The following is a 16938-nucleotide window of genomic DNA, read 5'->3' on the forward strand; positions in this document are numbered from 1 at the left end:
AATGTATTGATTATTGTTGGCTTTCCAGGTGGTACAGTGATTAAAAAATATCTGCCTGCCAATGCAGGAGACAAAGTTTCGATCCTTGGATGGGGAAGATTTCTTGGAGAAGGAAATAACAACCCTCTCCAGTATTCTTGCCTGGAAAATTTCATGAATAGAGGAGTCTGGTGGGCTACAGTCCATGAGGTTAAAGGGTCTGACAGTACTGAGCGACTAAGCATACACACATTGCCAATTGTACTGGAACTCTTGGAAAAATTTGTCCTTAACAGTGTTTGAGTAAGTTCCTCAGAGATGAGCAAGACATTTTATGTGGAAAAATTAACCTTAATTTTAGGTAATTAAGGCCACTTGGTAGAGTCTAAGAGTAATTTGCTAAGTGGTAACCTGGAGGCATCAAAGAAATAATTTTCCACATAAATTGCCTGAATTTATCTCAAAAGAGCATTCAGCCTCTCTAAAGTAAAGTAATAACTCTTAACCTTTTATGTGGTCATGTTTCAGCACCTCTTTAAAATGTGAGCATATTCTGAGAAATAATCAATGCATATGTATAAAGATACTGCGTAAAATTTTAGGGAGGTACACAAGTTCAATGCAGTGTTTCACAGACTCTCTATGGTCCCATTTTTCTGGCTTCTATCTTACATAGTAGCCACAGTAGCTACTCAGTGGTGTAATACATCCTGAACTTCTTTGACCCCCAACCTTGTGATCTTTCAATAATTGCAAATGCCAGGGTTATTATTCTGATAAACCAGGAGCATTTGGTAAATGTTCTATTGATTCTGAATGACTCAGATAAGTTATGAAAGTCTCCTGGCAGTAGCAAATCTATGGCTATGGTTTCAGATTAGCAATAAGACTCATGTGACATAAACAAAATGGCAATAAAATCTAATAATAGAGAATAGTAATATAAGACTATAGTTAATTAGCTGCTTAGAAGGATACAAAGCAGGAAATACAATATCTTCATCTCATTAGAAGGCCTGAGCAAAATGTATCCAAAAATGCAACTACTTTTGTCTCCTTAGATACATGGGTCACATATGGTTGCCACAGGTGAGGATCAAAGAGTATGAGGATCACCTTGACCTATGGAAAGGCATCAGCCCTCTACCCACCAATTTTGTATACCATTGCAGTTGAAGCCTTCCATCCCAAATCACCTCTCTCCCAAACCAGCGCAGTACCACACCACAAAGGAGGCATAAACATTCATTTGTATTCACTAGTACTTCCAAGGAAAACTTCAAGCAGTGTTGTGTTAACTTCAAGCAGGCCCAGTGTTAACATTTTATTTATACTGCCCTTTGACCTCTAAGAAACTCAGATATTAGATGGGAATCCTGGTATGAATCAGTACCACTGTGCCAGGCCTCATTTCATAGGAGTTTACAATGTAATGTGAATTATTAGATAACAGTAAATTAGCAAAATAAAGAATGCAGTCAGTAATATAAACGATACCTAAATCAAATGCAGCATTCTGATTCTGTTAAGGCTGAGAAGACATCATTAAACCTTCACGGAAAACATAGCATTTAATTGAGGCTCAGAAAGAAGGTTAAGTTTGCCTGATGCACTGAACACATGTTTTGAGGAGGTATAACTTCCTTTAAAAGAGATTGTCTTACAATGATTTATATAGAAATTAATCAGCTCCACAAAATTTTCTCAAAATATGTGTAGTCAGTGGGGCAAGTATTACATTTTAAAATATCTTCAGTATGTCCCAGGTATAACACTGAAATAGGTGTAGTTTTGTGTGAGAACACTGAAAGGAAAACTACATTCTTCAGGGACTTTGTGTATATCAGGCACTATGCTAAATGACTTACAAATGCTATTAATACCTTAATTATCTCTAGCTTCATAACAATCCTGTGAGGTTGATATTCTATTCATTCAAGATGGAGAACCTGAGACTCAGGGCTGTGAAGTAATCTACCCAACCACTCTCATCTGGTAACCAGTGGAGGCAGGATGTTAACCAAGTTCTAACTGAATTCAATTTAAGGATTTTTTCAAGTATATTATGATACTCAGAGGCCACAGTGTTAGAGTTGCCTACACAAATTAAAGACTATTCAGAAAAGGATAAACATGATGTTGGAGAATAAGGACAACATGTACAAAAGAATATTGAAAGAACTAAGGATTATTAGGGGAGATTTGCCAGCTCTGAATAATGCACAGACTTGCCCTAAATTCTGAGCCAACTGAGATGAAGTTCAAGGATTTGGACGAAGGATGGAATGCATCCAGTATCAACTTTATTATCCAAAGCACACAGCTTACTGTTCACATTGAATGTGAAAATGTGTCTTGGACCTAACAGTGAAGAGAGGCTTTCTACACTCTTCGTTATGAATTGAACTCTCTTGCCCATCCAGTTTCAGGCCAGGCAGTTGAATAACCGTTATTTCCTATAGTTAGTAAGACTGGGAAGGTCTTTAGTGGTGAGCTTACCACATAGACAGGATTGAGGAGAATATCTGCCACTTAGAGGCATTCTTGTCATCTGGGAGAGAAACTGCGAGAGGCCAAGACAGACATGGTCAGTGACCTTGGAATATTAACTCTGATCACTAGAGAGAAATAGATATTAGGTCTTTGCCTGTATTAATCATTTTTTTCCAGGTGGAAGAGAGAAGAGGCTGTAGGTAGATGGTGTGAATAGAGAGAGAATCAAATTGTGTCTCTCCTACTCATCACTGATGAAAAAAGAAATAAAATTATTCTTCTATAACTTCATGGATAAAGAGATGTTCCTTTTCCTCCATCCTTGTAACACACAGACCCTAGAAAGAAAAGACAGAAATGTGGAGAGGGATGGGGAAATGCCTGCTGCTTTCAATTATTTAAGCGATCCTAATGTGGTAAAAGAAAAGGCCTCATTCAGAAGATAAATGTTCATGAGTTAAAGCAAGCCAGAGTTCCACTTATTATAAGAAAGACCTTGCCGTGAATTAGAGCTAGCCATTAGTAGAATGAGCTGCTTTAGTGTTGCATTAGCAAAGACTTATGCCAAAACTACTCATAATTAATGTTCCAATGACCAGCAAACTCAGGAAAAATTCTTCTAATGAAAACCTTGAATCCTCACTTACTTTTAATACTTGATGGTCTTGACTCTTTCTACTTCTTAAATACTTGGATAGCTTTTCATCTTTTCAAAAGTCAGTAGAGACATTCATCAGGAGCATTCAAGTGGACACTGGATGATCATTTTTTCTCTCTCAGTTAAGAAAACAGAACATATCATTTTCCAACAGTGCAGTAGAGAGGCTAAGCTATTTATTGAAGAAGTTCGGTTGGAGAAAAGGACTGCAAGTGAGGAAAAGTCATGTTACTCTAAGGATTACATCAAATCTATTGCAATTAACTTAGAAAGCTCATCACTTTTTAGTATTAAACTTAAATATTAGCAAAATATTACTTGTAAAATACTTTATCACTTCTACTGTGTATTGAGAAGACATTGTAGCATGATGACTTCCAGTCCTTTTTTGGAGTATTTTCATTTATATATTTTTAAAAGAGAGATATTTATTCACTGAGCTACAATTTACATACAGTAAAGTTCACCATTCTCATGTGATATATGTACAATGTATAATGAATGTAATCATCACTATAGTCAAGATATAGAACATTTCTCTCAGCGCCTAAAATTCCTTTTCTGCTTCTTGGAGGTCAAACCTCTCCCACCCTGTCTTGTAATCACCGGTCTGATTTTGACCTTTCAAGAATTTTGTATAAATCTGGTTGTATAGTTAGTGACATTTTTCGTCTCACTTCTTTCATTTAGCCTGATGCTTTTGAGATTGAACCATGTCATTGCATGTATCTGCTCATTGATTTTATTATTAAGTAGTTTTCTATTATATGGATATGCCACAATCTGTTTATCCATTCTATGATTGGTCTGTATGTAGTGGTTTTCCAATTGTGCAGAGACTATATTAATCAGGAGACCTTTGACTTAGAGTAACAGGAAGTCCAAATTAATTTAAGCAATAGAAACTTTATTTCCTCATTAAACAGCAAGCTTAGACATAGGGTGGTTCTAGATTTTGTTGATTTAATGGGTCAGCAATGTTATAATAGATAGTCTCAGATTCTTTCCTTCTTTTCTTGTTTTCCACCTTATGTTCAACTTTATCACTGGGTTAGTTCTTCCCCTGGCTTCCAGATGACTGAAGTGGGTTCACATGACTTATGCATTCATAACATGTCAGAGAAGAGACTTCTTCACAATAGCACCTCACTTCCTAAGCACGCATGCACACACACACACACAGATTTTTCTTCATGATTTATTGGCCAATAGGAATCCTGTCAGGGGCCACGTGAGGAAGAAGGAAATCTGAGTGAATAAAGATCCAGAACTTTTTCTGTTTTGGATATTATTTTATCCAGATTAACTGCCTGTTCTCCATGGTCTATATTATGTCAATTGAAAAAAATATTCATGAAGCTTATTGATTAAAAGAAAAATTTGAGGGCCATTTTTATATAGTACATGTGAGGAAATAACTTGTGGTTTATGAGATAATCTGATTCCATTACTGAAATTAATTTATTTTAAAAATGTTAATTATCTAATATCATTATCTGAAACATGGGCATTACTGAAAATAAAATCCAAGAGAAAAATCTGAATTGTCAGTTTCTCTTTTTAAATATTTAATCTGGAGTTGTTTATATTTTTTTTTTTAAATCTCACATTGGTAAAAAAATATATAGATATAATTCAAGATATCAATGCACTGGGTTAAATTTTCTCCATATAAAATAAAATTGTGAATAGTACTATTAAAATTTTATTACTAAACATATTAAATAGGTATATATTATAGTCAAGCTGCATATTTACCACCAGTTTTTAAGCAAATAACAATATACACACATATAACATCTATCATACATACATATCACAATTGAAATTATATTCCCTCAAGTAAACAGGCTGTACTTTAAAAGATGATATGCATTGAAATGGCATAATAGGGGTTTTTTCCTTTCAGATCTTTGGTTCAAGGATATGACAAAATATTTTGGGATTATTTTTGTTCTACTGTGGAAAATAAACTGGATTAATTGCAAACAGGTGGTTTGTGGATGTTTTGTAGTTTTACTACTAAAACCCATTTTTATTATTGGAGCTATGTCTAAAAGGTGAAAGTTCAATAGAGTTTTACAGTGACTTTAAGAATCTCAGGAAAAAATATATAGTACATTATAAAATTAAAAGTTATTACTACCTGCTTATATTTCACAATTTTATGCATCTTGATATGTTCTGGTATGTCTATCCTCTACTACAAGCTCACTGAGGATGGGGCTGTCTTGCTGTACACACACTCCCTGCACAACGCTTTACTACAAATATCACCGTCATTATAAGAGCTACCATTAATTAAGCACATTTTAGTTAATTGTTTATTTTTTTGGCCACACCATGCAGCATGTGGGATCTTAGTTCCCCAACCAGGGATTGAACCCACACTCCCTGCATTTGAAGCATGGAGTCCCAAACATTCAACCACCAGGGAATGGTTGAAGCATTAATCTCCTATTAAGCACATTTTTTAATAGCAAGCATTTGTAAAAGAAAATTAGGCTTTTTGTACCAAGACTTTTCAACATTATGTCATCCTTACAGCACAATCACTATAATTTTTTTCAACTTTATTGAGCTATAATTGACATATAACTTTGTTTAAATTTAAGCTTCATGACAAGCAGGACCCACCTCTGTCAGCTTGCTTCCTCATCATCAGCTTCCATTTTATAATTTTAGAGGTCTATTGACTCTCAGGCCATAATGACTTCAGCCATCAGGAGGGAGAAAGAATGACAAGGATGACAGAGGCTTGTCTACTCCAACAGTGATGATTTCTGGACACTTTCATATACTTTTATTTGTATTCTGTTGATCAGTGCTTAGTCATGTAGCCAAGCCTAGTATTAAGAGTATTCTTTATTCCAAGTAGGCCATGTGCCCAGCTAAAAATTAGGTATTTTATTATTAAGGAAGTCAGAGAACCCAGATAATGGCAAAGAAAAGTCTATGTCACATCAGAGATGAAAGATACTAAATGCTTTCTCCAATGAATTCTGTAGTCTTTGTATTGTTGATATTCCTTTTCTTTGCTGTTTTCCTTTCCATTTTCTTGCTTTTCCTCTTTTTCTTTCATACCTCCTCCTCCTTTTATGTTCTTCTTGCTTTTCTTTTTAATGGGGACAATATGGACATATTTAAAGATTAATGAGAAGCATCTAGTATGTAGACAGATATCTAAAACTCTAGAAGATGTTGGGCCTCTGTACTTGATGTAGACAGGCATCATCTTGTCTTAAATTCTAGTTTTTATTTGCAATGAATCCTAAGTGTGAAGTCTATTCTTACGCTGCTTCACTGGCAAGTACTCTTTCCCAAGGCACTCATAGACAAGAACTTTATTTTGCTTATTACTCCATGCCCAGTTTGATTCACTCTGATAAAGAGAAAACTCTTAGAATTTTATTACTAGTTTAATGTGCTTCACCAATACACAATGTTTTATTCTAATCACTATTTAGGAAGGATACCTGTTAAGGTGGCTAGACTACTGCTGAGTGCTATCCTGTTCTGGCTCTGAAAATGTATCCCAAAAAGTATTAGGTAATATTATAAATAATTAATAACATAGGAGGGAAGATCTCTTGTCATTTCAATTTTCATAAAATGATGCCAAGTTTGGGTCTTTGATTTAAACATGGAAACTATACCCATAAACTGAAGGTACTGCCTGCTTAGGTTGGCACCTAATAGCTGTTTTAGAGCTGGTACAAGCTAGCAGAATCTGTTTTACTAATGTTGTAATCCAGAATTTCTGCACCAAGCCTAGAGGTATAGATATGGCACCTTGAAACCCAAATGACCTAAAGTACCACCCTCTGGAGGCCAAGGATATCCTGGCTAATTGCAATGAAGTAGAAGGTTCAACTTTATAACCTCTCCAGCTAAAATGCTCCAGGGTTAGTGTTGATATCTCAATTCAGGTAGAGAGAACATTTGCCAAAATGTTGCTAAAGTGGGCTGGGGTTTGGATCAGATGTTCTGGTGTTTTGGGAACTTGAGAAGTTAGGCACTAGTAATTACATGCTAGGCAAAAATGCTTAACTTGGTATAAAACAATAGAAAGTTAGGAGTGAGTGGTGCTGGCTCATATACTCAGCATGAAGAAATGTGCTGGGTCAGACCCATTAGAAGACTCTAGATTCCTCTTATTATTCAAGCTGCTTGAGGCATGTCAGTATTACATCATGGGAATCGGCATAGGTTTTTTGAAATACAACTCCTAATTTAATAGCTAAATAAGGAAGGCAGTCGTGCCTGACTCTTTGAGACCCCATGGACTTTAGCCTACCAGGTTTCTCAGTCCATGGGATTTTCCAGGCAAGAGTACTGGAGTGGGTTGCCATTGCCTTCTCCAGGGGATCTTCCCGATTCAGGGATCAAACCCAGGTCTCCCGCATTGTAGGCAGACGCTTTACCCTCTGAGCTACCAGGGAAGCCCATGTAAAGATTACTGTTAATAAAAAAAAGATGTAGCACTCACAGTGGAATGAGACTAGACAGAAGCACAATATAGAGGACTTCACTCAGCCTTCAATCACGCTCTAGTCTTAGAATTTGGGAGAAATGCTACTATTGCTTCAAATCTACAAAAACCAACTCAGAGTTTGTCGGAATGATGAAGTGGTCTCTGGACCTCCCAACCCTGAGCTTGTTTCTCCTAGTGATAGGCTTTCTGATTGCATAACCTCAAAACTCTAAACCTTGGCTAATGGCCTTGGAAGCTATAAGAATGCATTCTTGAAAGTCAGTCCTATCAGATGAAAGCTGACTACTAAAATTTGAAGAGATCTTCAACAGTATCAGAATGAACATCTGCAATTTCAAATCCTGGGCAACATGAGATAAAACATAAACACTGGCTCCTACAAACTCAAGGGTCACATTGGAATTTTTATTATTCTATAGTAAAAATCTGTATTCTATAATGGAAAGAAGAGTGGAGAGGGCCAGAATAAATGGAGTTGTAATTAATATTACCTGCTTATATGTGCTTTTTTTGATAATTTTTTGTCACCAGGATAAAGTAGTAACAATTACTAAGATGGGATTAATGAAAAATTGTTTGAAAATTGGGGATTGTCACCTTATTGCTGACCAGAAGTGTATTCTGATAGATTATTGTCTGGCTTAATACACTAAAATCTCAGGTTGGCTTGATGATGATGCATTAAGAAATCGAATGTTGCAATATATGTTCATGAGGCAACCATTTACATATATGGCAATAGAGGGAACTTTTGAGTATTGATGGATTTTCTGTGAGTAAACAAAAAAAGCACAAGCCTCAACTGTGCACATGCCTAATCACATGGATTTCCTATTCTATACAAGCTGTTTGATCATTAACCTTCAGGCACATCTCCAGGAACAAATAGCATCACATGATCAACCTCACAACACAGCAACTCCTCAGTTTTATTCTTTATCCCCAGTATAACACTTACCTTGCTACTTTGCTTGTTTGACAGAAAAACCTAAGAAACAGTAACACTAGCTGTATTTTAGCCTAATAGTATTTGAGGATAACATAGGCCAATGCAGAAACCATGACTTATAGATGCTCTTCATGACTAAAGCAGGATGGTATCATTATCAGAAAATATAGATGCTCCATAGAATAAATGTAATAAGATTTTTATATCTTGATATTTCTATATGATAATATCCTTTGTAATATACGAAGGGATATAATAAAATTCAATGACTTCTGCAATGGTGTCAGTTTGCCTGGAGTAGATGAAAATCAAAAAGTTGTCCTAAAATAAAGTGCACACTATTTCATGCAGCAGATAAATGTCATAAAAGGAACTTCAGCAATTAGTGATTCAAGTAGATGATATCATTCGAGATGATTTGCTTGAGCTTTCTTCTACTCCAAGCTTAATAATTTTAGTAATACCTGGCCTCATCAGTGTTCCATAATAATGATTGTCTTACTTTTCTTCACCAGGTGATAAGCAAATTTGCAGGATTTTTCATGACAAGTCTTTGGGAAATCCAAGTTTTCAAGCCAAAACTTTTTCTTAAGTAAAAGCTCTACACTTAACAAAGTGTTTGAAAATGGACATATGTGCCCTTTAGCTTTGATAGCTTCATGTTTAAATGGGCAAGAATTTGCACAGGAAAAAAAATACTGGAGCCTTTATAACCTATCACATTTAGTAGTGAATGAAAACCCAATTGGCATAAGAGTTTTATCATATTTCCCTGCACATTTTCATTGTATGCTAAATTCAGCATAAAAAGAAGATGTGGACAATCATGGCAGGATTTAGCAATTTTTACTGCTTCATAGGATTTTTATTTTATTTTTATTTAAAGTATTTTGTGGTGGTATAATTGACATATACACTGACCATATGTAAAATGTAAAATTTGATAGGATTGACATATAGATACAAGAAATCATCACCAAAATCAGCAAAATGAAAAAAGATACATGCATTTCATTGTATTTAGTGAATGCTATATAATTTCACTTTACATAATATTCTTGAAATGACAAACTTAAAAAGATGGAAAACAGCTTAGTGGTTGCCTGGGGTATGCTGGTGATGAAGGATAGAAAACCAAGTGACTGTAGCTATAAAAGGGTAGTGAAAAGATAGCAATGGAACCATTCTATATCTTGACTGGTGGTGGTCACCTGAAGCAACACAGGCAATAATACTGTATACAGTTAAATACCCACCCACAAATGAGTATGTGTAAAACTGGTAATATCTGCACGAGGCTGGTAGATTGTGTCAATATGAATTTCCTGTTTATATAATTCCTGTACTATAATTATGCATGAATTTGCCAACAGGGGAAACTGAGTAAAGAAGGCATGTGCTCCCTCTGTATCATTTCTTATAACTCTATGGGAACCTAAAATTATCTCAAAAAGTTTAAAAAATTATGATGTGTGTAGGAAGCCTAGTCCAACAAGAAAAGAAAATGATTTTGTCCATCACGCCTGAAAGTTTCTTCGTTCCCCTTCAGTTTCTGCACCTTGTCCATCAGACAACCACTGATCTGCTGTTACTAATAATCAATTTGACTATTCTATAACTTGATAAAAATGAAAGCACACAGTGTGTTTTGTCTGGTTTCAGATAATTATGTTGATGTTCATTCATTTTGCATAAATATTAACAGTTCATTCTTTTGTTGCTTTATACTATGCCGTTAACATAGCTGTACCATGTACTGTGGTGGTTTCAGTCTCACTTGCAGCTTTGCCCATGAGAAATCTGGAGTCATGCCTACAGCTCTTCTTTTTACATTATATAGCATGTCTTTTGTGGGGGGAAGAGGGGTTATTTGGCTTTAAGATTTTCTCTTTTTCCATAGGTTTTGAGTAGTCTGTGATACGCCTTGGAATAGTTGTTCCCACATTTCTTGTCTTGGTGCTTGTTGAGTTTCCTGGACGTATGGTGTCCATTTTTTCATTAAATTGAAAAGCTGTGATCACTGTTTATTCAAATATTTGTCTACTGCTCCTTCTACTTCTCTTCTTCAGGGAATCCATTACACCTATATTACAACTTAAGTTTTAAAAATTTAATGACACCTTTCTATAGTCCATTATTCTGTAAGAAATCCTATGAATACCACCTGTCTGTTCAATTAGTCTTATGCCATCCTACATGCATTCAAACTAAATTTTGATTTAATAGGCTTGCAAAATCAATATCCAAAAGTACGGGCTAAAAACAAACATTTATTTTTCATTAAATCCAGTACACTAATCTTATAAAACTATTTTAATCGTGTGATTGAAAATCTATCAAATTATAGCACCGGAATATTACACCCTAAATATGAACCCTGGGGTTGTGGCCATTTTTGTTAAAATACCAAAAGAGACACAAATACAAAGAACAGACTTTTGGACTCTGTGGGAGAAGGTGAGGGTGGGATGATTTGAGAGAATAGCATCGAAACATGTATATTACCATATGAGAAATAGATGGCCAGTCCAGATTCAATGCATGAGACAGGGCGCTCAGGGCCGGTGCACTGGGACGACCCTGAGGGATGGGATGGGGAGGAAGGTGGGAGGGGGGTTCAGGATGGGGAACACATGTACACACATGGCTGATTCATGTCACAGTATGGCAAAACCACTACAGTATTGTAATTAGCCTCCAATTAAATAAAATTTTAAAAAAGAAAAAAAATACTAAAATAACAATGTTTTTCTTCCTAAAATGTTATTTAAAATGGTGCTTTTATATTTGAAAATGTTACCAATCAATGGCATAAAGGTGGCCAATATTAGAAGATACATAAATGTGCATCATGTTTTACTTCCTAACCTCTGAAATTAGAGGAGATATGTGAACATTGTGACATTGTCATGTGAAAATGTTTGACTTCTTTCAGCAAGATAAAAAATAGTAAGAATGTCAAAACATTTCAGATATATAGATCAAGTAGAGATACATTAGGATATGTTATAAGAAGTTTTAAATTCTATTTTGTTTCCTCTGGTCTTCTCTAACATTAATATTTAAGACATATTTAAATATTTTTTATATTAGAACTAGTATTAGACTTAAGTTGGATGTCCTAAGCTCCATTTCCCTTCTAACTAGTTCAGTCATTCTAAAGCTAAAATACCAATTTTCCATCCTGCCTTCAAACTTCACGTTGCCATGATGCACAATGAAACGTAATGGCTGGTTAGCCAGTGCGACCTCTTCTCCTCATCCCTTCTGTCTGTCTGGAAGGGGCTCTCAATGCACGAAACTGAAGCGGCCATCACTAAAAGCTGTGAAAAGAAAGATGGAAGGAGCATCTCTCTAAAGGTGTTGAGCTGCTAGAAAAGCCATTCCTGGTACTTCTTGGTGCATAAATTAAATAAACTCTTGTGAAACTTCGTACAGGTTTTCTTTTACTCGGAGCCAAGTACATTCCTAGCTGATGGAAGTAGTATGGATAATACCTGTTATTGCATTAGCTTTTAGTATGGATTGGATTTCATAAAAGCCTTTGCATCTGCTTGAGGTTAATCACATGTACTTGGTAACTTAACTCTGGTTTAGCTTGCTGTATGAGATCATGAATGCACCTTTCACTTCGTCTCTTGTCAGCAGCTAGAGAAAACTGTGTGCTATTCTGTACTAGAAGTTTTCTTACAAAGAAGCTGGCATACACTACACAAAATTCACTTTCATCTTCACCATGAACTTAAAAAGCTTTATCAGACACCAAGAAGCATTACTGTTTGTTGAAATAAGCTCCAGTTTTTCATATGTACTATGTCTCCTGTACATGTGATAACTGATAAGTGTGGGACTATTCAGGGATGAAACTGGAAATGATTCCCAGATCTGGAGAGTCATTGTCCCCAGATTCCTGTGATCTAAGTTTTTAGATAGCAAAATTTAGACCTCACTCATGTTCACAGTCCCAGCTGCCTCTGATGAACAACCAAGGGGTTGACAAGCAATCTCTGCCATCAGTGTGCTTTGCCACCCAAATCTGATTGCTACTATTTGCATTTTGTAAAACCTTGTGTTTATTTAATGAAAATGTGTCGGAGGCTGGGCTAGCTCCTAAGACCTGTAGGGCTAAGAAGATCTAAAAGTTTTTTTCAGCATTGCTACTCTTTTAAAGATCTAATTCATGTGCTAAGTTTCTTTGTAACATTTCACAGAAAAAAGCATTTCATAACCAATTTTTTTATAAAATTAAAAATTGAAAGCATTAAGCTTATAGAATAATGTGCCTAGATAGACACATTAACTTGCTTTCCTTTCTAGCATCAACTCATCATGCTATTTGCATTGTACTTACCCACTTGAATAATTAACTTGTAATTTTCTGATTTTGGAATTTCTGATTTTCAACTTAATTCTTCAGATTTTGGGTTAAAACAATAGTCGATGTCCTTTCTCTCTTCGTCCATTCCCTGTAACATTTGAATTCAATGTGTGTTAAGGATTCATTTTATACAAACACTCACACTGACACACACTTTCTTGTATTCTCCCCACATATTATAATGCTATTTCTCCCAAAACTTAAAATGTGTATACCTTGGCTGAGCCTAAATTAGTCTGAGTATTGGGGATATAAGTGGATGTTTTTAGTGAGTTAACAATACAATGAGGATGAATTTCTTAGATCAGAAATTCTGAGTGGTGGGATCTACTAATATATATATATATATATATTTAATTTTTTTTCCAAGTGATACTGATACACACAAGGTTCAGAAACATAGGTAGCCTATATTTGTTGTTGTTCGGGCTTCCCTGATAGCTCAATTGGTAAAGAATCCACCTACAATGCAGGAGACCCTGGTTCGATTCCTGGGTCGGGAAGATCTGCTGGAGAAGGGATAGGCTACCCACTCCGGTACTCTTGGGCTTCTCTTGTGGCTCAGCTGGTAAAGAATCCGCCTGCAATGTAGGAGACCTGGGTTCGATCCCTGAGTTGGGAAGATCTCCTGGAGGAGGGAAAGGCTACCCACGCCAGTATTCTGGTGTTGAGAATTCCAAGGACTGTATAGTCCATGGGGTCACAAAAAGTTGGACACGACTGAGCAGCTTTCACCCACTCATTTGTTGCTGTTCAGTTTCTAAGTCATGTCCAACTCTTTGTGACCCCATGAACTGTAGCAGGTCAGGTTTTCCTGTCCTTCACTGTCTCCCTGAGTTTCCTCAGACTCATGTCCATTGAGTCAGTGATGCCATCCCAACCATCTCATCCGATGTCACCCCGTCATGCTCTTGCCCTTAATCTTTCCCAGCATCAGGGTCTTTTCCGGTGAGTCAGCTCTTCACATCAGGCGGTGAGAGTAGTGGAGCTTCAACATCAGTCCTTCCAATGAATATTCAGGGTTGATGTCCTTTAGGATAGACAGGTTTGATCTCCTTGCTATCCAACACTCTCAAGAGTCTTCTCCAAACCACAGTTTGCAAGCATAAATTCTTTGGTGTTCAGCCTACTTTATGGTCCAACTCTCCCATCCATACATGACTACTGGAAAAACCATAGCTTTGACTATATGGACCTTTGTCCACAGAGTGATGTCTAATTTTTAATACACTGTCTAAATATGTCATAGCTTTTCTTCCCAGGAGCAAGCGTCTTTTAATTTTGTGGCTGTGGTCACCATCCATAGTGATTTTGGAGAAATCACTAAGAAAGTGAAACCTGTTACTGTTTCCACTTTTGCCCCATCTATTGGCCATGAAACGATGGGACCAGATGCCATCATCTTAGTTTTTTTTTTTTAATGTTGAGTTTTAAGCCACCTTTTTCACTCTCCTCTTTCACCTTCACCAGGAGGCTCTTCAGTTCCTCTTTGCTTTCTGCCATAGGGTGGTATCATCTGCACATCTGAAGTTGTCGATATTTCTCTCAGAAATTTTGATTCTAGCTTGTGCACCATCCAACCCACCATTTCACATGATGTACTCTGCATATAATGTAAATAAACAGGGTGACAATATACAGCCTTGACATACTCCTTTCCCAATTTTGGAACAGTTGTTGCTCCATGTCCAGTTCTAACTGTTGCTTCTTGACTTGCTACAGGTTTCTCAAGAGGCAGATAAGGTGGTCCTGTATTCCCATGTCTCAGAATTTTCCACAGTTTGTTGTGATCCACATAATCAAAGGCTTTAGTGTAATCAATGAAGCAGAAGTAGATGTATTTCTGGAACTACCTTTCTTTTTCTATGATCTAGTGGATGTTAGCAATTTAATCTCTGATTCCTCTACCTTTTCTTAAATCCAGCTTATACATCTGGAAGTTCTCGGTTCACATACTGTTGAAGCCTAGCTTGAAGGATTTTGAGTAATACCTTGCTAGCATGTGAAATGAGTGCAATTGTGTGGTAGTTTGAATATTCTTTGACAATGCTCTTATACGGTATTGGAATGAGACTCAATTTTTTCAGTGCTGTGGCTACTGCTGAATTTTCCAAATTTGCTGACATACTGAATGCAGCACTTGTAACAGCATCATCTTTCAGGATTTGAAATAGCTCAGTTGCAATTCCATCACTTCCACTAGCTTTGTTTGTAATGATGCTTTCTAAGGCCCACTTGACTTCACATTCCAAACTGTCTGGCTCTAGGTGACTGACCACACCATCATGGTTATCCATTTCATTAGGACTTTTTTTTTTTTAAACTTTACAATATTGTATTAGTTTTGCCAAATATCGAAATGAATCCGCCACAGGTATACATGTGTTCCCCATCCTGAACCCTCCTCCCTCCTCCCTCCCCATACCATCCCTCTGGGTCGACCTTTTTATACAGTTCTTCTGTGTATTCTTGACACCTCTTCTTAATATCTTCCACTTCTGTTAGGTCCTTCCCTTTCTGTCCTTTATTGTGCCCATCTTTGCATGAAATGTTCCCTTGGTATGTCCATATTTTTTGAAGAGACTCTAGTCTTTCCTCTTCTATTGTTTCCCTCTATTTACACCCAGTCAAAATCTGCAAGTAATTTTTATAAAGCATTTCTTTAAAACATGTTGAATTCCTGCCATATTTTTTTTTGCTTTGTTTTTCACCCCACCCTACCATCATCTTTTATTAATAGAATGTTAAAAAAAATCGTAGATAGCCTTTCTCCTCAGAGTCCACATGTTAAGATGAGAAAGTTGATGAGCAGACAGGTATAGGGGTGGGTCATTCCAATATTATTACACAGTTCCTCTAACTCAAAATGTAATCTTTTTGTTTCTCCATGCTAGACAAAATCAGTACTATTATTACTTCATTGTATGAAAGAAAAACGATCTTCGTTTGTAAAATGTTTTCCATCACACACATACACCCTGACAAGAATCATAATTGCCTTCAAGTCTAGTAATTGTCTACATTTTCTTTCCATACCTAGACTCTTATTTTCCATTTCTTTTAACAGGCACTGTCTGAAGATGCAGTTATTACAATATCACTTTATTTTCAACATCACATCCTGGAATCATTAGTTTTCCCTGTCACACCAGCTACTCGAGGATATATTTAAAAATATGATTTTCAGTTGGGACTGTCCTCTGGGACAACTGTCAGAATCTTTTCTTGAATAGGTATCAAGAGCAGACCAAGAAGGTGCCATTAGGAGCAGTCTGGTGATGGATATGTTGGTGGCATTGATTATGGTGGTGGTTTCATGGGTGTATTTTTATCCACAAATACATCAAGTTGTATACAATATATACAGATTTTTGTATGTCAGTCATACCTCAATAATACTCTGGTTTCTCTTCAGATCAAATAAATCATTTGCCTTTTACTAAAAAAAAATCATACTTCAATAATGTGTTCTTTCTTAAAAAAGGAATAAAGTACATGAAATTTAACGAACTCATAGAAATTGTTATGCTTTATGTTGTTCATTATTCAGTCACTAAGTCATGCCCAACTCTTTACAACCCCATGGGCTACAGTATGACAGACTTAGCTGTCCTTCACTGTCTCCCAGAGTGAAGTCCATTGAGTGACTGATTCACGTCCATTGAGTCAGTGATGCTATCCAACCATTGCATCCTCTGCTTCCCCCTTCTCCTGACCTTAGACAATTCCAGTATCAGGATCTTTTCCAATGAGTTGGCTCATCACATCAGGTAGCCAAAGTACCAGAGCTTCAACTTCAGCATCAGTCCTTCCAGTGAATATTCAGGGTTGATTTCCTTTAGAATTGTCTAGTTGGATCTCCTTGCAGTCCAAGGGACTCTCAAGAGCCTTCTCCAGCACCACAATTCAGAAGCATCAATTCTTCAGCACTCAGCCTTCTTTATGGTTCATCTCTCACATCCATTACATGCCTATTGAAAAAACCA

The 16938-nt window shown here is 36.4% G+C and overlaps 1 long non-coding RNA gene across 1 annotated transcript in view; it reads left to right on the forward strand.

The window, feature by feature from the left end:
- LOC123328443 overlaps nucleotides 1-16462 on the forward strand; it is a 106183-nt gene extending 89721 nt beyond the window's left edge. Inside the window, exon 3 of the long non-coding RNA XR_006543266.1 lies at nucleotides 16020-16462. This is a non-coding gene — a long non-coding RNA (uncharacterized LOC123328443). The remainder of the gene's footprint in view (nucleotides 1-16019) is intronic.
- Nucleotides 16463-16938: the final 476 nt, after the last annotated feature.

The sequence above is a fragment of the Bubalus bubalis genome, chromosome 12 (genome assembly GCF_019923935.1).
Source record: "Bubalus bubalis isolate 160015118507 breed Murrah chromosome 12, NDDB_SH_1, whole genome shotgun sequence".
Classification (NCBI taxonomy): domain Eukaryota; kingdom Metazoa; phylum Chordata; class Mammalia; order Artiodactyla; family Bovidae; genus Bubalus; species Bubalus bubalis.